The sequence below is a fragment of the Aquarana catesbeiana genome, linkage group LG08 (genome assembly GCF_042186555.1).
Source record: "Aquarana catesbeiana isolate 2022-GZ linkage group LG08, ASM4218655v1, whole genome shotgun sequence".
Classification (NCBI taxonomy): domain Eukaryota; kingdom Metazoa; phylum Chordata; class Amphibia; order Anura; family Ranidae; genus Aquarana; species Aquarana catesbeiana.
Genome location: NC_133331.1, coordinates 1587741 through 1613295, shown reverse-complemented (window position 1 = coordinate 1613295; position 25555 = coordinate 1587741). Strand labels below are relative to the sequence as shown.

The 25555-nt window shown below is 44.0% G+C and overlaps 1 protein-coding gene across 4 annotated transcripts in view; it reads left to right on the top strand.

The window, feature by feature from the left end:
• Positions 1–447: 447 nt before the first annotated feature.
• The window catches only part of CD4 (CD4 molecule), a 75002-nt gene continuing 49894 nt past the window's right edge, over positions 448–25555 (top strand). For 2 of the 4 annotated variants that reach the window (XM_073595385.1, XM_073595382.1), the window contains exon 1: positions 15007–15355. The gene's annotated coding sequence lies outside the window, so the exon portion shown is untranslated. Of the gene's footprint in view, positions 533–15006; positions 15356–21854; positions 22035–25555 lie in introns of those variants that run through there. The other 2 variants (XM_073595383.1, XM_073595384.1) reach the window with 2 other exon arrangements.

Here is a 25555-nt window from a genome sequence, read left to right as displayed (position 1 = left end):
CGGAATAACCAATGCCGATCATAACGAACGATCCGATAAACAAAAACACATTTCTCGGCAGTGCACATGTCTGGGAGACACCGGATTCTGTACTCTCCGGTTTTAGTAAATAAACCCCACAATCTTTGAAGGAGATCGGCTTTAATTTTGTAATTTGTTCTGGAATTTGATTCAAATTCAATTCGAATTTGGATAATTCGTTATTTCGGACGACATTTTTCTTTTAATTATTTCGGATTCGTTTAAATTTATTACTATTGTCATTTGGGGATTTGGATACATCCGAATCTCCGAATTTTGAAAATGTTGTCCAAATTTTGATTCGGAACTAAACGAGCCTCACACATCCAGAGGGGAAGTCAGAGGGAGACCCCAAATCACATTGGTGTAATGTCCCTAAACCACCAGTAGATGTCTCCACACTTCTGAAAAATATCAACTTTATACAGTTCAACACAACGCAGAAAGACTGATAAAAGTCGGAGAGAATTGCGAAGAATTGCGGAACTTTCGGGGCTCAGAACTATTCCAGGTGCTTTTTTAATTTCATGTTTGTATATTTGTTTCTTTTTGTTATGTTAAAAATAAAGAGGGGGGGGGGGGGGGTCGTGGTTTAGTAAAAGGCGCTGTGCATTCTCACTAGAATATTTTAGATGCTTTTTTGTCATTAAAATAAATACAATGTTTTCTTTTTTTATTGTTATGAAAAGCCAGTTAGTGGGGGTCATGTCCACAAAGGGGCGGAGATATTAGGAAGAAGAGGGAGCCGGAGGCACCACATCACTAGGTGATGTATACAGAGGATAGGAATATATAGGTCTATAATAATATATACAGTATATATATATATATACGGTTCTTGGATTTTCAAGGTGCAAAGTATCAACAATACATCCTTTGCTAAAAATTAACAATTGGGCTAACTTTACTGTTTTGTTTTTTATTTTAATTTATGAAAATTCATGTTTTTTCCCCCCAAAAAATTGTGTTTCAAAAATCTCTGTGCAAATACCGTGTGACATAAAAAACTGCAACACCCGTAATTTTATTCTCTAGGGTCTCTGCTACAAACAATTTATATATATATATATATATATATATATATATATATAATGTTTGGGGGTTCTAAGTAATTTTCCAGCAGAAAAAGTTGATTTTTACATGTAGGGGAGAAGTGTCAGAATTGGCAAACAATCCACCCACACAAGCCCAGTCGGGTCACGGATGGCACAAAACCCCGCCCCCCAGGGGAAACAGTCGGCCGGCCGGGTCACGGGCGGCATCCTCCCTGGTCAGTCAGTCGGGGTCCTGCAATTACCCCATCTCGCGGGCAGGGGTGGCATCTCTCTGGGCTGCAGGCGGCTGCTGTTCCCGGTTCCCCTGCATCTCCTCACTCCTCCTCCTGGTGGCCAATCAGATCAGATCTCCTTTCGGCAAGGAGAATCAGTGTTACAATAGCCAATGTTCATTCGCTATTGTCACACAACTGGATGGGCTCTGCGCCCCGAGTCCAACCTTTTATTAGAGCCTCTGGCTCTAATCATGTGCTTAAAAAAAAAAAAAAGCCAGATTAGAATCCATGCGTCCGGCGCCCTGCATGTAGATCAGGGGGCCGGACACATTGGATGGGGGGGGGGGGGGGGGGGGGGGGCACCAGTGCACCCCTAATGGACAGGCCGCCACTGGCACTGAGGATGTATCAGTATAAATCAGTATAGTTCCAAAAATCGACAAAACATACTGAAAATCGTACTGAGTAGCACATGAATTGCACAGGAACGCATAGCGTGTAACTGCTTATATTGTCTGTGTTGAGCCAGTACAATATTTCTCTTTGTTTTTCTGTAAAATAATACTCTCGGATGTTTTTGATGAACACCGGCCTGACCTGTCCTTCCTAAATTGCCGCCCACTTAAGCTGCTTACAAAATGTATCAATATTTCTAACTTATTTTCTGTAAAATAATACACTTTCCTTAAACCTGCCTGGTCTCTCCTTCTACAATTGCGGCGTAGTAAAACAGCTTGTATACTGTGCCAAGCCCAACCCCTGAAAAACAACCCCACACCATAATCCCCCCTCCCCCCCACACCATAATACCCCCTCCACCCCCCCACACCATAATACCCCCTCCACCACCCCACACCACAATCCCCCCTCCCCCACACCATAATCCCACTCCACCCCACACCATAATCCCCCCTCCCCCCCACACCATAATACCCCCTCCACCACCCCCACACCATAATACCCCCTCCACCCCCCCACACCATAATACCCCCTCCTCCCCCCCACACCATAATCCCCCCTCCCCCCACACCATAATCCCCCTCCACCCCCCACACCATAATCCCCCCTCCACCCCCCACACCATAATCCCCCCTCCCCCCCACACCATAATACCCCCTCCACCACCCCACACCATAATCCCCCCTCCCCCCACACCATAATCCCCCCTCCCCCCCCACACCATAATACCCCCTCCACCACCCCACACCATAATCCCCCCTCCAACCCCCCACACCATAATCCCCCCTCCCCCCCACACCATAATCCCCCTCCACCCACACACCATAATACCCCCTCCACCCCCCCACACCATAATCCCCCCTCCACCCACACACCATAATACCCCCTCCACCCACACACCATAATCCCCCCTCCCCTCACACCATAATCCCCCCTCCACCCCCCCACACCATAATCCCCCCTCCCCCCACACTATAATCCCCCCTTCACCCCCACACACCATAATCCCCCCTCCCCCCACACCATAATCCCCCCCTCCCCCCACACCATAATCCCCCTCCACCCCCCACACCATAATACCCCCTTCACCCCCCCACACCATAATCCCCCTCCACCCCCCACACCATAATCCCCCCTTCACCCCCCCACACCATAATCCCCTCTCCACCCCATAATCAACCCTCCACCCCCCACACCTGACCTGTCCTTCCTAAATTGCCGCCCACTTAAGCTGCTTACAAAATGTATCAATATTTCTAACTTATTTTCTGTAAAATAATACACTTTCCTTAAACCTGCCTGGTCTCTCCTTCTACAATTGCGGCGTAGTAAAACAGCTTGTATACTGTGCCAAGCCCAACCCCTGAAAAACAACCCCACACCATAATCCCCCCTCCCCCCCCACACCATAATACCCCCTCCACCCCCCCACACCATAATACCCCCTCCACCACCCCACACCACAATCCCCCCTCCCCCACACCATAATCCCACTCCACCCCACACCATAATCCCCCCTCCCCCCCACACCATAATACCCCCTCCACCCCCCCACACCATAATACCCCCTCCTCCCCCCCACACCATAATCCCCCCTCCCCCCACACCATAATCCCCCTCCACCCCCCACACCATAATCCCCCCTCCCCCCCACACCATAATACCCCCTCCACCACCCCACACCATAATCCCCCCTCCCCCCACACTATAATACCCCCTCCACCACCCCACACCATAATCCCCCCTCCAACCCCCCATACCATAATCCCCCCTCCCCCCCACACCATAATCCCCCTCCACCCACACACCATAATACCCCCTCCACCCCCCCACACCATAATCCCCCCCCCACACCATAATCCCCCTCCACCCACACACCATAATACCCCCTCCACCCACACACCATAATCCCCCCTCCCCTCACACCATAATCCCCCCTCCACCCCCCCACACCATAATCCCCCCTCCCCCCACACCATAATCCCCCCTTCACCCCCACACACCATAATCCCCCCTCCCCCCACACCATAATCCCCCCCTCCCCCCACACCATAATCCCCCTCCACCCCCCACACCATAATACCCCCTTCACCCCCCCACACCATAATCCCCCTCCACCCCCCACACCATAATCCCCCCTTCACCCCCCCACACCATAATCCCCTCTCCACCCCATAATCAACCCTCCACCCCCCACACCATAATCCCCCCCCACACACCATAATCCCCCCCACCTCCTCACACCATAATCCCCCCCACCTCCTCACACCATAATCCCCCCTCCACCCCCCCACACCATAATCCCCCCTCCACCCCCACACCATAATCCCCCCTCCCCCCACACCATAATCCCCCCTCCACCACCCCACACCATAATCCCCCCTCCCCCCACACCATAATCCCACTCCACCCCACACCATAATACCCCCTCCACCCCCCCACACCATAATCCCCCGTCCCCCCCACACCGTAATCCCCCCTTCACCCCCACACACCATAATCCCCCCTCCCCCCCCACACCATAATCCCCCCTCCACCCACAAACCATAATCCCCCCTCCACCCCTCCACACCATAATCCCCCCTCCACCCCTCCACACCATAATCCCCCCTTCACCCCCACACACCATAATCCCCCCTCCACCCACACACCATAATCCCCCCTCCACCCCTCCACACCATAATTACCCCTCCCCCACACCATAATCCCCCCTCCACCCCTCCACACCATAATCCCCCCTCCACCCCCCACACCATAATCCCCCCTCCACCCCCCACACCATAATCCCCCCTCCACACCATAATCCCCCCTCCAACCCCCCACACCATAATCCCCCTCCCCCCACACCATAATCCCCCCCACCTCCACACACCATAATCCCCCCTCCACCCCCACACCATAATTCCCCCTCCACACCATAATCCCCCCTCCACCCCCACACCATAATCCCCTCCCCACACCATAATCCCCACGCCACCAAATGATTTGGACCAGTGCACAAAGCAAGCTCTATAAAGACATGGATGAGCGAGTTTGGGGTGGAGGAACTTGACTGGCCTGCACAGAGTCCTGACCTCAACCCCATAGAACACCTTTGGGATGAATTAGAGCAGAGACTGCGAGCCAGGCCTTCTCATCCAACATCAGTGCCTGACCTCACAAATGCTCTTCTGGAAGAATGGTCAAACATTCCCATAGACACCCTCCTAAACCTTGTGGACGGCCTTCCCAGAAGAGTTGAAGCTGTTATAGCTGCAAAGGGCGGAGCCAACTCAATATTGAACCCTCTGGACTAAGACTGGGATGTCATTAAAGGTCATGTAAAAGCAGGCGTCCCAATACTTTTGGTAATATACTGTGTGTATTGTCCCAACACCTTACTGTATATTTTAAAAACCAACCCCTTAAGTGTTTTACATACATTGTTCACCTAAACTACCCCACACCTCAGGTGAATAAAATGCCGCTTATCACTGTGGTGAAGACCATCTCGGACATGGCACATTCAGCGGGCGGGCTGTTGTCTAAAGTGCATGTAGGGCCCCCTTCAGCCAGTGGTAAAGTATGGACACTAGGGGCGTACTGAACATTGAGCGACTCGGGCACTGCCCCAGGGCCCTGGGCCACTAGGGGGCCCCTTCAGGGTTGCCAGCCTCAGTAAAACCAGGGACAGTATGTATAAATCTGTGTTTTTTTTTACATCTGTCTTTGTATACTGTGTGATTGTATACTGTGTGTGTGTATACTGTGTGATTGTATACTGTGTGATTGTATACTGTGTGATTGTATACTGTGTGATTGTATACTGTGTGTGTGTATACTGTGTGTGTGTATACTGTGTGTGTGTATACTGTGTGATTGTATACTGTGTGTGTGTATACTGTGTGTGTGTATACTGTGTGTGTGTATACTGTGTGATTGTATACTGTGTGATTGTATACTGTGTGTGTGTATACTGTGTGTGTGTATACTGTGTGATTGTATACTGTGTGTGTGTATACTGTGTGATTGTATACTGTGTGATTGTATACTGTGTGTGTGTATACTGTGTGTGTGTATACTGTGTGATTGTATACTGTGTGTGTGTATACTGTGTGATTGTATACTGTGTGTGTGTATACTGTGTGATTGTATACTGTGTGATTGTATACTGTGTGATTGTATACTGTGTGTGTGTATACTGTGTGATTGTATACTGTGTGTGTGTATACTGTGTGATTGTATACTGTGTGATTGTATACTGTGTGATTGTATACTGTGTGTGTGTATACTGTGTGATTGTATACTGTGTGTGTGTATACTGTGTGATTGTATACTGTGTGTGTGTATACTGTGTGTGTGTATACTGTGTGATTGTATACTGTGTGATTGTATACTGTGTGATTGTATACTGTGTGATTGTATACTGTGTGATTGTATACTGTGTGTGTGTGTATACTGTGTGATTGTATACTGTGTGTGTGTATACTGTGTGATTGTATACTGTGTGATTGTATACTGTGTGATTGTATACTGTGTGTGTGTATACTGTGTGATTGTATACTGTGTGTGTGTATACTGTGTGATTGTATACTGTGTGATTGTATACTGTGTGATTGTATACTGTGTGTGTGTATACTGTGTGATTGTATACTGTGTGTGTGTATACTGTGTGATTGTATACTGTGTGTGTGTATACTGTGTGGCCCCATAATCTCTGATTGCCTGGGGGCCCCATGAGTTATCAGTCCGCCCCTGATGGACACCCAATAGTTAATGAAAGTGATCAGTAAAACAGCTGCACCAAAAAATGGGGTGCTACATCTAGGGTGCTCTGGAGCGTACTTTTGTTGCACAGAAGTGTGTGATGAAGTGCCGCAGCAACAAAAGTGAAACCAAGTCCACCTTCTTATAAGGGGCATTCATTTGAGATGGTTGTCATTTCCTCCTGAAGCCTCTGAAAGACAGCCTTTCCTCCTGTCCCTCCCACCCGCATTCAGCCAATCAGTTCTAGTAAATGCCACCCCCACTGTCCCTCCTGTCCAGCCTGGTTCCCCTTCCTACTGGTGCGAGGCCCCTTGTGTGCTTCCCTGCTCCCCTGTCTCAAAAGTGAGACATCAGGGGTCTGTTTAGACCCCTGATATTTCACTAACAGTCCCCCAACAGGGCTCCTAAAAAAAACAACAAAATGGCCACCACGTCCTGGTGCATGATGACATCACACGTTTCAACATCAATGACATGGCCCTGACGACATCATTAATGACGAAACACGTAGGGAGGAGTTGTGACGTATGACATCATCGTGCACCAGGACACAGCAGCCATTTTGTTGGTTAGAAACGTTCTCTGTTTTATTGCTGATTTTGATTTTAAACCAAGTGAGTGTAATACCTTTTAGACATTAAACTTTACCCAAAATACTAAACTATGTTACGCCCCTTCTATTCCTTTTCACCTTTATGTGAGTAACAAGGATCCCGTGGGCAGTGAAGGAGCATCCTAATAGGAAGAGCATGGTGATTAATTTCCAGGGACTCCGTTCCAGGATTATTCTGGACATGCTTGTCTGACCCTCTGTTACGTACCTCGTAGTAGAGCCTGACTTGTAGGAGGAAACCTCTCTGGCTCAGGAGTCACTGGAGTTGGGACAGTGGCCTTGAGAGCGGAGTGAGGTAATAGTGCCTGTGAGATCTGTGGTAGCCGGCATGGATGGGCTGATGATGAACCACCAGGAAGGACCGGGATGGGGATGACAGGGGAGGATGATGCAGGTCAGTGACCCGGTGAGCTGGATGGTGAAGGATCAGCAGCAGGTTGGAGCCGGGTGAGACAAGCCGGGTCAACACAGGTAATCAGACAGAGCAAGGCAGTAAGCTGGAGCGGGGGGCAGATGAACAGGCAGTGGTTGGCAACAGGATATCAAGCAGAAAGTCTTTAGCAGAGTCAAGGCAGGCCGAGGTCAGGATTGGAGATATCAGGAGTCAGCAGAGCCGGGTCAGTACAGGTAATCAGATAGCGGGTACAGGTCCCAGGACACTGGAAGCTGCAGATCAAACAGCACCGCGCAAGTGCAACTGCTGTTCTTTTAAAGGTCCATGTGCCCCCGCGCACGCGCGCACACACATACCTCAGATCACCCCAATTCCTGAACCTCCACACCTCAGATCACCCCAATTCCTACACCTTAACACCTCAGATCACAACTCCTGAACCTCCACACCTCAGATCACCCCAATTCCTGCACCTTAACACCTCAGATCACAACTCCTGAACCTCCACACCTCAGATCACCCCAATTCCTGCACCTTCACTCCTCAGATCACCCCAATTCCTGCACCTTTGCTCCTCAGATCACCCCAATTCCTGCACCTCCAGACCTCAGATCACCCCAATTCCTGCACCTTTGCTCCTCAGATCACCCCAATTCCTGCACCTTTGCTCCTCAGATCACCCCAATTCCTGCACCTTAACACTTCAGATCACAACTCCTGAACCTTCAGACCTCAGATCAACCCCAATTCTTGCACCCTAACATCTCACATCAGCCATAATTCCTGCACCTTCACGCCGAGACATAACTAGAACCTTTTGGGCCCTGGTTCACAAAACCTAGAAGGGCCCCCCTGACAGCCAGGGCCCTTTCCATTGGTCCCGGGGCATTTTCCTCTTGTCTGGATTTGAGTGCCATAGACTACAATGTTAAATTACAAAAGTCGCAAAAGAAAGTTGCTCAGAATTTACAAACAAGTTGCGGGGAAATCGCATGCAAGTTGCATGGTTTTAGGGTCACATCAGTGTGACTCAAATCTTACAGTCCTGCAGCTGTCTTGGGGTCCCCCCTGCAGTGGAGGAACGCCAGGGCAAGTGCGGCCTTTGTGACCCTGGTAGTTCCACCACCGGCTAAACACCCATGTGAATGTAGCCTAACATAGAAGTTCCCAATAGCTGTTAGAAAATCCCTTAAAACCTTCTCCCTCCACATTATATCCAACATCACAGTGAGGCACTCACAAGAGATTGGAAGGATTGGAAGGAGTTAATAGCCATGGAAGTCATTTACAGCCATTTGCAGATAAAGTTCTTTGGCTATAATAGTGTCCTCTCCAACCTGAGGCCGGTGCATGGCGGCGGAGGGAGAGGAACGTCCCGAGGGAGAGCAGGCACACTGACAATAAAGCCTGGCCTCCACCTGGATCAATCTAAAAGAGAACAGGAAAATACCGGTACATAATTACCCTTCCAAAGTGAGAACAAGCAGCCAGGGGCATCCAACTGGACACACCTTCACTGTGGAGGGAGCTGGTGTTGGTTAAGTGGTAACAGGAATTTAGAATTCAGCGTTACCTGCATAAGAGAACAGCATTACATATGTGAGAACAGCATTACATGTGTGAGAACAGTATTACCTGTGTGAGAACAGCATTACCTGTGTGAGAACAGCATTACATGTGTGAGAACAGCAATATATATGTGAGAACAGCATTACACGTGTGAGAACAGCATTATATATGTGAGAACAGCATTACATGTGTGAGAACAGCATTACATGTGTGAGAACAGCATTACATGTGTGAGAACAGCATTACATGTGTGAGAACAGTATTACATGTGTGAGAACAGCATTATATACGTGAGAACAGCATTACGTGTGTGAGAACAGCATTACATGTGTGAGAACAGCATTACATGTGTGAGAACAGTATTACATGTGTGAGAACAGCATTATATATGTGAGAACAGCATTACACGTGGGAGAACAGCATTACGTGTGTGAGAACAGCAATATATATGTGAGAACAGCATTACACGTGTGAGAACAGCATTATATATGTGAGCACAGCATTACATGTGTGAGAACAGCATTACATGTGTGAGAACAGCATTATATACGTGAGAACAGCATTACACGTGTGAGAACAGCATTACCTGTGTGAGAACAGTATTACATGTGTGAGAACAGCATTACCTGTGTGAGAACAGCATTACATGTGTGAGAACAGCATTACCTGTGTGAGAACAGCATTACATGTGTGAGAACAGCATTACCTGTGTGAGAACAGCATTACATGTGTGAGAACAGCATTACATGTGTGAGAACAGTATTACAGGAGAGAGCAGAGAAAAAAAAACGTCCTTCCTGTGTAGAAACATACAAACATATCAAAACACACAAAAGCTAGTATATCACTACAGCGCCATCTATAGTTCAAAGTGCATAGTACATGCTGTTGCACTTCTAACAGGTGGGTAGGAACCAACACCGGTGGGAATAGAGGTGGGCTCTGGAACCAGCAGCACTGCTGTCTCTGTATACAGCCACAGCTGCCGGCTGGCTTTAATGTGTCTGGATCTCCCAGGATTTCCCTTGCATACCCTTGCATGTCACCTCTGGCAGATGTGGAGGGGGTTGCAAACTTCTGAGATAACCTAACATTTTGGGCAAGTTTGCAAAAAAAATTAAAAATAGGTGAGACAATGGAGCAAGTCATTTAACATGCACACAAAATAGAACGAACATTTGGGGTCAGCCTTCAAATTTATGAGATAAATAATGTTTATACACATTTTGGTGTTCTGCCAAAAGAAACAAGGAACTTATCTTAATAATGAAAGATCCTGAGAAGGAACATTTGACTTTCATTGAATGTTGTAATGATGACCCTTTGAATAGTGTCACCTGGTTGTGGTGCAGTAATGCTGATGATGGCCCAAAGAAGTCTTACACAATTATTCTTGTGAATTCTGTCTGGGTCTGACAGCTTCATAGTATTTTCTCTCTCTGTCTTATCTCTATACCTAATGTGGATCATTCCAATTAAGGGGAATGGAGATTTTAAGGAGTCACTGCCTGAGGCCATTGAGTAGAAGGGGGAGACATGACCGCACTATTATCATCACCAAAGTGAAGGTCATGGGGTGGTATCACCAGTTCCAACGTTGTGCCCTGACTGTCCTACATCCTACATAGATTCCATCTTGTTTCTCCAGTGTTCTGTGAAGGTGATATACCATTCCAGCCCTGGAATTCTGGACCACATATCTGAGGTCATGCGTACCCTGACAGCGTGGACCAACAAAACATAGACTATTCCATTGCTCATGCTGGTGGAAGGCAGGCATGGCCTTCTGGGCAAAAAAATAACATCTGCCTCTGTGGTGCACTACAGATTATAAACTGGAGGATGATGATGATGATGGGAGTTCAAAAAGTGCAGGACCTGAAACCTATTCTGCAACAGAACTAGTTTACATTTCATGAGGAAGGTCAGGGGGGGCAACTTTGGGCTTTTCACCCAGGGTGCTCAAACAGCCTTGTCCCGACAATGAGTGTGGGCCTTTTGTTATCCACTTTTGAATTGAAGTGCTGCTCCTGCTCAGATATTTGGTGCATAATTCTGTGTTTACCAAGGCTGATATGGGCTGTTATGCTGCAGGCAAAGGCTGAAGGACACAATGGTATATGTATGCACTAAGCAGATAAATTAATGTAGTCCTGCTCCTGTAGGGATTACTGACCAGGTCTTCCCAACTTCTGCCCCACAGCCAGGCACCCAACAGGCTCATTCACTCATTTCATCAAGGACCAGTCTAAGGGATGTTGTTTTTTTTTGTTTTTGGAGAATTTGGATAGGGATGAGGGAAGTGGTGGGATACTCCAAAGATAAGAACTGTACAACTGAGGACTTCCTTTCAGGAGAAGCTACAATGAAGTCCGCACTTGTAACAAACAGTGGACTGCAGCTTCAAGGGTAAGTTCACCTTTACAGAAAAATCTGTAAGGTGAACTTACACCGGACCCCTCCTCACCCCACTAGTCCCGCTGACACGCAGCTCGGCGATCTCCCATCTTCAGCCCTGGTATAGCCGCCTCACCGGTCCATGGCTTGGAAATCCCCGCAGCTTAATCTCCTAAATGTACCCCATCAGGAGGGATGTTTAGGAGCATTCTAATTGGTCGGTGCCCCCCGTAGACCATCCTCTCAGCGGGGAAGAAGACACATGAATGCCAAGGGGATTTCTAAGCCCCAGAGCGGTGAGGCGGCTATAGCGGGGCTCATAACGGGAGATCTCCATGCTGCAGGTCAGTGGGACTGGGGGGTGTGAGGAGGGTGTCCTGTGTAAGTTCACCTTCTGTAAAGGTGAACTTGCACTTTAAGTAGTAGTAGAGCCGCCCACTCATTGGACCCTTTTAGGCTGCCATTTGCAATCTGATCCTACAGATTTCGGATGTCAATCTACCCAATGATCCATAACTATTCTTTTCCATGCCACAAATGCCCCGATAGGCTCATATAAACGCTCATTCATTCCTCACCTATTGAACACCGCCAAAGCTTTAATTCCTACTCTATGGGGCCAACCAACAACCCCGTCTATAAAAGTCTGGCTACAAAAGGAAGATGAAGTTCATCTCATGGAGAATATTACCCACAACATTAAAGGTACTTCCAAGAAGCATTCGCTAACTTGGTCACCCTTGGGTAAAATTCCAGTCCACTTCCTCCTATAAGGACATTATAATGCAAACCCCTTAAGTCTATCAATTAAGCATTGCTATCTAAATTCCATTATTTCAATATTTTTCAACATATTGACATGCATGCCAACAACCCCCCCACCCTATCCCATACCCTATCTTCTATCCCTCGTCCTTCATCTATTTTCTTTCCTATCATCTATTCTTCCCTATTCCCCCTCCTCTATTCTTTCTCTTTCATCTTTCTCTTCAAATTAAAGCAACGTTTTTTCTTTCTTATGTTTTGATTCATGTGCTCGCATAGAAAGAAGCCTCTGTCTATTTAGTTATTACATTCCCTCATATTTCCCCTTTTGTATTTCCAGAGGCAATTATTGGCTTCTAGACAAACGTTGTAAATTTGTGAGCATTGAAACCTATGTTGTTTTCTCTCCAAGGATGTATCTATTTTGTGATATTAAAAAAAAAAAAGTAGTAGTAGAGCCATTAGAGCAAACTCCCTTTAAGTAGGAAAGTGTCTGGACAGAGCTCTTCAGGACACCAGACGGTGTCCCCTTTAATAGAACCACAGCTGACTGTACTAAGCACCAGAGGGGTAGCTAAAGCACAAGGTCCCCAAGAGCTTTCAATGTGATGGAGCCCCCCTTCCAATCCAAGTGATACCAAACAGATCTATGGCAGACATCTTCCCTCCGTCAGCTTCTTCCAAGCACCCAGGTCTCTGAATTCCTCCCTCAGGTCACTCACCTGAGGCCTCCTCATTGCGGCTTGTACCTGAGAGGGCAGTGTGCCCCCCCCCCCAAAGTGTGTCACCTGACCAAATTTACACCACTAACATAGAGATGGCCCCTGCCCCCACCTATAACTTGCCTTCACAGCAAGGGCCCACCTGCCCCTTCTCTATCCAATAGAATGCATGTGCTCCCACCATGGAGACGCTCATAAATTTAGTAGTTTTAGGAATGGAAGCGATACGGGGTTCCACGAAGAGGCCTTGCAGCTTTCGCATGCGTTTGCAAATGTGTCTTAACTAAACCCGTGTTTTTTTACCACAGACTGTTGGACAGGTTAATTCGGTTGGTAAGCAGACTGGTTGGTGGGTTGAGCTGGGAATTTCCTCTGGTTTTGTCTTTCATGCGTTCGCCCTTCCATGTGCTCCTTTCTGTGAAGGCCAGTTATAGGTGGGGGCAGGGGCCATTTGTTTGTTACTGGTATACCATCAAACTGTTGTGTAAGTGGCCAGTGTGTACAGAGTTGAGGGCTTAAGCTTTATTTTTTTGAAGAGCCGCTCCCATTGGTCAATGTATGCCCACTATGGCTGGTTACATAAATCAGGTGTGGCATCTACAACGCAGTTTGTGAGAATCATATTGTATCAAGGCCCCACATATAGCTTAAAGGCATCTCCTAAGCCACAACTGAAAAGATTGATGTTATTCCAATGCCACCTTCAAAGTCACATAAAAAGGAGGACCTGAACAGTACATTTAATATGTTTTATTGCATTGGTACATGTCCTCCCGGGGCAGTGCCCACCTACCTGGGTCCTTTGTTTGCTTTTTAGGCCCAAAAGCAATAATTATTGATTTCCAAAATGTGTCCCCCATAGACTTCAACGGGGTTCAGAATAAAGTTTGCAATTTACAGAATTTATGGAACCCCAATGTTGAGCCTCCATGACTGAAAGGATTGAAATCGAATGAATGAAAGGGGGTGCCGGGAACATCGTGTGAAAGGTTGTGCCAGCTAAACACGCACATGTTTTCAGCATGGGAATCTAACTAAATGTATAACAATGCGAACACATGTGCGCACAACAGCATGCATGTGGAGGAACAGAGATTCTCCTGCCTTGTGGGCTATATAAACCTGGGCCTCTGCATGAGAACATTGCTGAATGGTCTTTCAACTTGAGTTCCTGTTATCCCTGACCCTGAACCTCCTTGACCCTGTTATTGACCCGGGTTTCATCTGATGCTGCTTCTGGATATTCCTTGCCTGTCTATGTTTGCTGCCTACTTTGTTATCGGCCTTGACCTGGGCTGTTGACCAAGACTTTGGCTATGGATTGACTCTGTACCTCACTTCCTGCACGTTGCCAACCTCTGCTTGTCCCTTACCTTGACCTTGATCGTAATTTGGTGCCTTCCTCCTTGACTGTTACCAAACTCGTCTTGTAACCCACCTCTGACCTCTACTGGACTTTTGTGTATGCTAGATGCCCTCACAATGGAGTTTCTGCTCATTTGACACCAACACTCCCAAGTGCAAGTCTTCAATTCCAGCTTCCTGTCAGCTGCACCCTTCCATTGCCCTTGTATCCCCTGTCCTAACTTTTGGAGGTGCTTGGACAGGAATTGCCTGAAGGCCACCCTTTAGTATCTACAGCTCTCAAGCTCCTCACACAGGTATGTGAGAGGGGAAGGCCAGGGACAGTCAAACCGGCCATGTATGGATCGAATCTTGGCTGGTTCAGCAGGGACCGGCCAAGGCTGAGAAGACTCCCTGCTGGCAAGACACAACTGCACTGTGAGAGGGATTCCCCCATTAATTCTGACTGTTTTGATGGGGGAAGTGAGCGATATTCTTTCATGCAACCCGTGATTGCAGGAAAGAAAATCGCATCATCTATGTCTTGCCTCAGGCTGATAAGGAGAGGCGATGACGCTGGACGTCCTCAAACTGGGAAATGAGGTGGTTCTATCTAACATGCTGCAGCGTTTATTGCACATGGTGAGAAGCTCACAGTGTGCGGTGAAATGAGAGGAAGCCGTTTCAGTCCAGAAGGGTGGGGGGGCAGGTACAACTGTGTACAAGACTGAAGGGAAGGCCGGAGTTCAACTTTAAAGCCCCATAGTCACGTTGTAGACATCTCTATAAAGTCTCTGCACTTTTTTTCTACGACCTGTTGATGTTCTCTCATGGTTCTCAGCTGAAGAACTTCATACAGTTTTGTTGCACAACATCATCGTTTGAACATTTCTTTACCTTTCTCTCAGCTGCTCGGCATCTTCAGTTCGCCAAGTGATTTGTTGCCCCAGATGAGACGTTTGATTTCCTGTGTGTGGTGGGAGGAGGATAGCGATCTAAACCCCGAAGGGAAGAGAAGACCGGGAGCAGAGACATCTGTGCCCCAGATCCTGCAGGTAAGACACACACAACGCTCTCTTGTCATCTCTCACCTCCTTTATACTTTCTTTTATAAGTTACTGTTATATTGTCAGTGCAAACCTTCCTTTTATTATTCATTTTTACACTCAAATGTTTCTTTTTGTTTTAAGAAAGATGATTTGATTATTGATATTCTGTATTATATATTTGCTGATTGGTAATTCCATCAAATGAATGTTTATTGGGCCAGGCCTGGTGGTGTGAAGGTGTCGGTGGGGGTGATGGGCCCTTCCAAACCAAACTCCCCCAATCCCCCTCCATTGTGTCCCATGATGGATAACGAATATAATGATAACAACGGGGGTCACAGAGGAACATCGTTTTCCTGAAAACTTGTCCAACTTTTTGTATTTTGGTCGCAAAAATAAACCGCGACCATGGTTCAGGATTTGTCAGATTGGGGACACATCTATGTTGGATGTCTGGTTGCATTTTTAATAACTATCAGAGGCCCCCATTACAGGAACATTCGATACATTTAGGTGTGCCGTGTATATAATGTATAATATGTGAAGATCTTACGCATTGACCGTCATTCGGTTTTTGGTTGTAAGCAATTGTCACAATATTGTGACTTTGTCACAATAACAAACAATCTCTTCTCTTGTTTCCATTAATGTTACAATCGGATATTTTTAATGGGCCTAGTCTGACTACGAAAGAGCAAAACAATTACTGATAATCCCATCCACAGTCCAATCATCTCATTTAGACCCGATTTTTTGCGCAAGCATCTGTAATAACTTAATTTAGCCCAATAAGGGGATCATTCACTTCAACCCCCAAGTTAATCCATTCATTGATCGATTAACACGATACAACACTCTGCTACAATCCTAACCATGAAATTGCTTCTCATGATAAATCTACGACAATAAATCGCACAAATCCTTCTACATCAGCAGACGCCTCTCTTCCCTCTATTCCCGGATTTGGTGCTTCCAGATAATGGGTGGACTTTTCCCATCTCAATGGCTAAACTATGACCTTGCTATATAAAGGTCACCAGTTTCAGAATTCTGTACCTTTCACCTCAATAAATAGTTTAAAGTGCGTCCGTGCATTGCAGAATTACATAACAAACATCACAGAGACAGCAAATACCTACTGAATACTGACTCCACACAACACCCAATAATGTACACAGAGAAACATTGTATAATATTATGATATATATGATCAAATAGACAACATAAACATACTATATACTGATTAGACAACACCCAGCATAATGTTATGATACACATTGTAACATGCAAAGCACCAGCATACTGTATACTGATTGGACAAAACATCATTTAATATGATGGACTCTATAAAAATTGACACCATAAACAGATTATAAACTGATTAGACAAAAGACATTTTAATATGATATATTCCATCAAATAGACAACAATACTATATAGTGATTAGACCATGCATATAATACTATAATAGTATAATATGATACAAACTATCAAATAGTCAACATAAACATATTGTAGACTCAATAGACAGATCATGCTAAAATATTATGATATACAATATCAAATAGACAACAAAAACATACTGTATACTCAATATAGACAGAACATAATATAGAATATCAAATATACAACAAAAACATACTGTATACTCAATATAGACAGAACATAATATAGAATATCAAATATACAACAAAACACAATGTATACTCAATAGACAGAACATGATATACGTTATCAATTAGACAACAAAAACACAATGTATACTGATTAGACAATGCATAGTATAATAGTATCATATTATAATAGGATACACACTATCATATAGCCAACATAAACTTACTGTATACTTAATAGACAAAACATGATATAAGTTATCAAATATACAACATAAACATATTGTATACTGATGATTAAACACAACACAGTAATATATTATAATATAACAGACAACATAAACATACTATAAACTGATTAGACAAAAGCATATTATACTATCAAATAGCCAACATAATAATATACTGTATACTTAATAGACAAAACATGATATAATGTTATGATATAATGTTATGATAGACACTATAAAATAGACAACATAAACATATGTATATAAAACACAGTATATTGTTATTATATACACTATCAGATATGCCATAAACATACCATATACTGAATAGGCAAAACACAGCATAATAATATGATATACATTATCACATGAACAACATAAACCTGCTGTAAACTGAATAGACAAAAACACTACTGTAAAATAACATACACTATAGAATACTGTAGACAACATAAACACACTGTATACCGACAAGACAAACCCCAGTATAATAATATGATATACACTATAGAATACTGTAGACAACATAAATATTCTGTATAGCGATAAGACAAACCTCAGTATGATAACATGATATACAAGATGAAAACAACAATAATAATCTTCTGTAGAGGACGGCGCACCTCTGAAAAGGCCTATCAGGCCCATAATAATCCTCAGATGTACAATCAGTTGTGAGCGTTCATTTAAAGTGAGACCGCAGTGCACAGCTGTAATAATGCCACTTACATTAACATTCTCTTGTAATAAAAATATAAGAAACATGAATAAAAAAATTCTACATGAGCTTTAAAGCTGGACTCCATCCTTGCTATCACTTTAAATAGTTTGTTCGCGCCAAGCTGACCCAAACCATCTATTTAGTGATTGCAAAGCTGGAGAGCGGCTTTAATCAATGAATCGCTTGGATTAGGCTCTTGTCATAAAGTGTTGAACCGACACACTGTACATTTTTCCTAATACAATAGTTCTACAATGAATTATCAAAAGGAATACAAAATTCACCTGGGGTTAAAGAAGGATAAAAAGGGATATTTATTATGCTTTTAATTTCCCGCATGGCGAGTCAAGATGAACTAAAACTTAAATCCAACACTTGGAGCATCTTGAATTTAAACCATAATCATTGATATTTTATTTGAGGGAAATCACTGATATTTTATGTAACAATGTGATACGTGTTCACAGTTTGAATTATACAATCACCACCTGATGTATTTCAGTATATTACCAAACAGCTGAAACAATGTATCAGAATTTGTATCAGTATTTGTATCAGTATTTCTATCAGTATTTCTATCAGTATTTGTATCAGTATTTGTGTCAGTATTTGAACACGCTCACAACTTAACTTTACATTTGGACAAGTTTACAAACCCCCCCTCCCCCCAAAACAACAAAACACACATTCGAAACAATGAAGCAAGTGATTGAACATGCACAGAAGATGAACATTTGGTGTCAGCCTTCAAATTCGTGAGCTAAATAATGTTTCTCCATATTTTCGGTGTTCTGCCAATACGAAATAAGTGAGCTTTAGAAAAGAGGAACTTGTCTTAATAATGAGAGATTCTAAGAAGGAACCTTTGAATTTCCCTGAATGTTGCAAATGATGAACCTTTGAATATTTTGAATACCTTTGAATATTTTCACCCTTTAGCGGTGCAGTAATGCTGACAGCGGCCCGGAGAAGTCTTACACAATACATATATATTATTCTTGTGAATTCTACCCGGGCCTGACAGCTTCCTGTTATTTTCTCTATCTGTCTTATCTCTGTACTTTCCAGATTTCTCTTGTGGATCATTCATCTACAGGCAAAAGAAACAACTCTTGAGTGCTGAATTTAATTTTAGATAGGATGCTCCATTAAACGAGTCTTCAATATTCACTATTGATAAATGCCTTTGTGAAGTTTGGGGTAACATTCTCCTATTCAAGTCAAATTTCAGTCCTGATCACTTACAAAAGAAAAGATTCTCGAGTTTTGAATTTAATTATAGATATGATGCTACATTAAAGCGTCTCGCCTCTAATATTCGCTGTTGATAAATGCCTTTGTGAAGTCCGGGGTAACATTTTTCCTCTGGAAGCCGAATTCCAGTCCCGATGGCGTGCAAAAGAAACGATTCCTCCTGAGTTTTAATTTAATTATAAATATTATGCTCCATTAACAAATCTGTTCTCAAATATTCAGTATTGATAAATGCTTTTGTGAAGTCTACGGTAACATTTCTTCCTAAACTCAATTTTCACTCTCGATGACGGTTTTGGTAATGAAATAAGGAATATATTTTGATATATATAAAACACACAGGGCCCTTTCTCAATCTTTTTCCCCTTCGAAGTAACCTTGAAATAATCTTCAGGTCTCAGGGAAACCCTGTGAAAAAGATTTTACCCACAACACATAGCGCAATCAATATGTCGAAAGTTTTGAAAGAATATTTGACATCAGGGAAGATAATTTTGTTGCCAACCCCTCACAAAATAAGTCCCCTTTCCTTGGTAGTCAGTGTACACGTGTCCCTTTACATTGGTGGCCAATGCAGAAATGTTCCCTTACAGTATATTGGTGGTCAGTGTAGAAGTGTCCCTTTAGATTGGTGGTCGGTGTAGAAGTTTCCCTTTACATCGGTTTGCCAATGTACTAGCGTCCCCTTATATTGATGGTCAAGGTAGAAGTGTCCTCATAGATTGGTGGTCAATATAGAAGTGTCTCCTTAAATTGGTGGTCAATGTGCAAGTGTCCCCTTACATTGTTGGTCTGTGTGGAGGTGTCCCCTTAGATTGGCGATTGGTGTAGAAGTGTCTCCTTAGATTGGTGGACGGTGTAGAAGTTTCCCCTTATATTGGTGGTCAATGTAGAAGTGTCCCCTTATATTGCTGGCCAGTGTAGATGTTTCTCCTTGCATTGGAGGTCAATGTGGAAGTGTCCCCTTACTTGGTGGTCAATGTAAAAGCATCCCCTTATATTGCTGGTCTGTGTAGAAATGTCCCCTTGGATTGGTGGTCAGTGAAGAAGTGTTCCCTTAGATTGGTGGTCGGTGTAGAAGTGACCACTTAGATTGGTGGTTGGCGTTAAAGGGTCCCTTTACAATGCACAATGTAGAAGCTTCCCCTTATATTGTTGGTCAGTGTAGAAATGTCCACTTGGATTGATGGTCAGTGTAGAAGTGTCCCCTTATATTGTTGGTCTCTGTAGAAGTGTCCCCTTATATTGTTGGTCTCTGTAGAAGTGTCCCCTTATATTGTTGGTCTGTGTAGAAGTGTCCCCTTATATTGTTGGTCTGTGTAGAAGTGTCCCCTTATATTGTTGGTCTGTGTAGAAGTGTCCCCTTATATTGTTGGTCTCTGTAGAAGTGTCCCCTTATATTGTTGGTCTGTGTAGAAGTGTCCCCTTATATTGTTGGTCTGTGTAGAAGTGTCCCCTTATTGGTGGTTGGCGTTGAAGGGTCCCATTACAATGCACAATGTAGAAGCTTCCCCTTATATTGGTGGTCACTGTACAAGTGTCCTCTTAGATTGGTGGTCAATGTAGAAGTGTCCCCTTACATTGGTGGTCAATGAAGAAGGGTCCCCTTACTGTGGCCCCTGGCCACATCTGGCCGCTACAAGATTTTATCTAGCTCCCATCTGGGGACAATGGGATATCTTCATTGAACACTGATTGAGGATTAGGGACAGCAGAGCCTGCTTATGGACTCTGCTTCGACCTGATGTAAGAGTACTTGGATGAAGACCTCAATGCGAGGGGGACTGTGGTGGGGGCCCTGGTGTAAAGAGGGACTCTGATGGGGACCCTAATGTAAGGGGGGGGCTCTAACAGAGATCTTAATGTAAGGGGGATTCTGATGTAAGAAGGGATTCTGATAGGGACCCAGATGTTAGGAGGAATGTGTTGTAAGGGGGACCCTGATGGGGTTTTTATTCAGGCCACAAATATTTGTAAAATATACGATGAGGCTCTCGTACTGTGAAGTTTGGACACCCCTGTTGTACCTTGTACGGACTTAGCAGGATTGTGTTAGTATAATTACTGAACACGTTGAAATGTTCTTTCCTGGGTGGGGGACACAAATGTCATGTCATGTGTGCCGCAGTTGTAATTTGTAGTCGTAACTTAACATATATCTATCGAAATGACCAGAAATATTTGGAAGATTGGTTTTATGGTGCTAAGAGAAACTTCAACCACGATTAAGAACAATATGTGATGAATAGTTGGCTGCTGGTTTATTTTTGTAGAAGTTTTCTCTCGCTTGATCTTTTGTTCTGTTGGCGCTGTAAAGATAGCAATGTACACAAAGCGTCACAACCACCTCTCTGCACTTGTCAGACAATTCTAAATCCAGAACATTGGGAACAAAAGCCAAGCAAAAGGCTGACCCAGATATCTTTTCCCATTGATCTCCGGTGTGAGAGAGCTGAGTCTGGAGCCACGTTCCTTGCATAAAATGTCTTCCTACAACGTGAAAGGGGGGATTAGATTCATTCTTATTGCAGAAAGCTTGGAGCTCCTGTTTTTTTTTTACAAACGCATTTTATTGAGTTTTCAAATTCTTTTTTCGAATAGAGAAATCAAAACATTATCTGCAGATATTGGAGAGCAAAATACAGTTATTTTCCTCCATGAGTACAGATACATTGTAAGATTGAATGTTATGTCGGTGACATGTCTCATGTGATTGGTGACATTGTAGGATGATGATGATGATAGAAAGAAACTAACAATCAGCAGAACGTTTATACACAGTAAAGGGAAGGATATTATCACCAACAGATATAAGTAGAAAGGATAACAGTCCGTCTCATGTCATTTGCAGAGAACGCAGTCTATCGGTAAGTTGGACCTTAGCTTAAAACACCTTATGTTTAAATAGGGGGCATTTCAATATCTGCCTTGGTAAAAGTAGCTTCAATAACAAGTTTCCACTTCCTAAAGAAAGGTTCAGAACCTGTACAAGGCGACATTTCTGGGTCTAGTTTCTCAAAAAAGAAAAGTTGTTCTTGTGTTCTTTGTGTAGATCATTGATGGTTGGAGGACAATCCGAGATCTTGGCGTGTATGAAGCACCTTCAGGCTGCCAGAAGACATAGAAGAATCCACTTTGTGGCCCCCGTCTATGGAGATGGGTCATAAGTGAAAAGAAGAAGTAGGGGGTCTTGTGGAATGAAGTTTTTTGGAGTATAAGTGACACCTTTTAGTAATAGTTAAGTTATTTAGGATGAAAGCTTTTGTGATGCCTCAGATTCCTTCTTCGGGGCTTATAAATTCTTGAATCTTGAATCGAATACATCACTATTGCTATGATTTATATTTATTTATCAAGTGTTGGTGTTTGACAGGTCAGAGTATTTAGAGATAAATGACCAGAAAGTGCAATTCTTCAATAAACTATAAAGAGTTGCTGTTATGTTTTAAGAGTTTAGGTTGTTATGATGATTTAAGCCTTTATTGTTGTGATTTAAGTCCTCTTTCACATGGCCAGTCAGGATGGTTGGGGGGTAATGCTACTCAATAGTTATGGCTGACCCAGAAGGTCCCTGAATACTATCTTTTATACTCTTGCATTTTTTTCTCCATTGAACCCCCCAATATCCTAACCCCGGTGCACAAGCCCTCCCCTCGCTTATTGCATTCTTACAGTAGAAGTGTCGCATTTTCTATTTCAATGACTTATTCTTATAAGTGAAGGAGAAGTCCACATTTTGTAGGTTGATATTACACCTTGTTAGGTTGTTGACCTTTAATTTTGCATGTTTGTATTTCTTTGAGCCAGGAAATGCCCAGAGGCTCTGTATTGTAACAAGTTTTCCTCTTCTTTGGAAATAACGATAAAAAGAAATTACAAAAAAAAAATAAAGATGGTTGGGCGGTAAAAAAGGCCAGCCGAGATTTGGCTTTGGCACTCCCCACCTAAAGGCCGCCATCCCAGTGGGGGCTATGCACATGCCGCAACCATGGGAAATTTAACATGGCTTGTCGAGTTGACAGGTGGCACCGCCTGTCAGACTCCCTCTTAAAAGTTCAATTGGGGGCCATTGGCATGTTAAGTCTTATTAAAAAATTGCCACTTGGCAAAAAAAGCAAAGAAAAAACAAAACAAAACAAAACAAAACAATACGAGCCTTCAGGAGGCATCAAGGTCACCTCCTGAATACCTGGAAGTGGCTGCTTTCCTGACCTCCAAAATACCATTCATGGGTTACTTCTTCAGAAGCTGCCCAAGAGCTAACATAGAGGTGAAATCCTTTCACTTTGTTGTGTTTTTTTTTGTTTTGTTTTTCATTTATTCATTTCATTACTTATTTGACCTTGTTGACTAACTCTGCTTATAATAATATCATTGTTTTTGCCCACAAATGTTACCAATTTTTTTTTTTTTAAAGCACCCTTTGACTTGACGGGATCCATTACACAAAGATGAAGCCTGGGATAGGATAGAGTAGATGATGTGAGTGATCATCACACTTGGGCTGAACTAAGATTTTTTGTCAGAATGTTCCCCATTACCTACCATCGTAGGGCACAATGAGAGACAGTGAGTGGGAAACCAGCAGACAGCTTTCTGTGTATGGAGAAACCTACAAAGGTGTTGGTCCAACTAGACTCCTGTATCAGATATTATAGCACGGGGGTGTAAAACTTGTTCATTAACTGCTTCTCCCTTGACTTTTATAAATTGCAAACCTCCCAATGGAAAAAAAATAAAATGTGTCTTGCTGGTCAAAATCAATGATCTTGTATGGTGACCACTGCCAAAAAATGTAGGACCCTTTTAGATACCCTGTGGTTGCTGTACTTTGCCTAGACTGGATAACCTTGTCCTTTCTGCAGTATTTCCTGGTGTCTTGTAGGCTGGTTGTCATTTTAGAATTCTAGAATACATAAACTACTTGTAGGGACCCAGTGCAGTCCAGGGTTTTCAAAAATTCAAAAGGGGTACCCACAATTTTTTGGGATATAGAGCAACCATTCTCAACTAGGGTTCCTCCAGAGGTTGCTAGGGGTTCCTTGAGCCGTGGCTGATTGACCTCCCAATTGATGGTGCTCTTATGGTTCCAAGGTCAATACCACTTGGTAAAGCCAGTTGCATGAAGCCAATGATCTTTTTAGCTATATCCGTAAGGGTTGCATTCTGACCACTTTATTCACCACCAATGAATTGGTTTTATCAAGAGTTCCCCGAGACCTGAAAATTATTTCAAGGGTTCCTCTGGGGTAAAAAGGTTGAGAAAGGTTGAGCTAGAGCTTTTCCTTGTATGAAGAAAGTCCTATCCTCCTAGCTCCTAGCAAATGTTGCATTTACTGTTGCATGTATTTTATTAGTGTCTTAAGATTGTATTTAATACAATTATATTTGAAGTTTTATATATATTTGTCATAGTGGTCCCTTCCATGAACCTCCTTTCTGTAACAGTCGGGGGTATTTTGGCACTTACCTGTGCACACTGCGCAGGGCCACCCCTGGAATGCATCCTGTACGGGCCGCCAAACTCTTGTTCCCTTCCATTAAAAAGAAGATCCCCAATGTATTTGGCCAATGTTGTGTCATTCTCTCATGATCCCCCTTAACATTGACTGGTGTTTTCCTCTATTTGGGACCTTCATATCCTTGGGCGTATGGAACCCTATTTGGCACTAGATAAGAATTAGGGTCACCCCCAAATCTATAATGCCAGAAATTGAATAAGTGAACCAATGATCGTGGTTTTATGGGAGGGGATCATCTTGAGGCCATTTTATATCCACTGCAGGCACACCACCCCCCCCCACCCCCATGGTACGAACTCATCTTGGCACCCAGCATCATATATATCCTTTTCATATGACTTCCGATGAAGTAGATCTCAAAAATATGTGCAGAACGGGTTGAGAACCCCCCAACACCCTCTGGAAGGATTATAATAATCCTCATTGAATATGTGTTTATTTCAGCAGTGGCTGGGAAAGGGGAGTCAATGCTGATTGGTTATCTGTGATATAAATGTTCATTCATTATAGTATAATTTTAAGGAGTCGGCATTATAATATCCCCCCCCCCCTTTTTTTTTTAAACATGCACAATCAAAAATTAAGAGTTTCATTAACCGGTTCCCGACCAGTAGTACTTCGGCAGGTTGTCTCTCCTGCGCAAATCGCCGTCATTGTATGTTGGGTGTGTACACGGCGATCTGTGGCGCCGGGGGGGAGCCAATCAGCGGGTCCAGCGGACTCAATGTCTGCCGGCCACCTACGATCGCTCCAGAGAGAGGCAGAACGGGGGATGTGTCAATGTAAACAAACAGATCCCCGTTCTGTCAGGTAAGTAGAGAGAGATCTGCTGTTCCTAGTGATTAAGAACAGCGATCTCTCTCCTC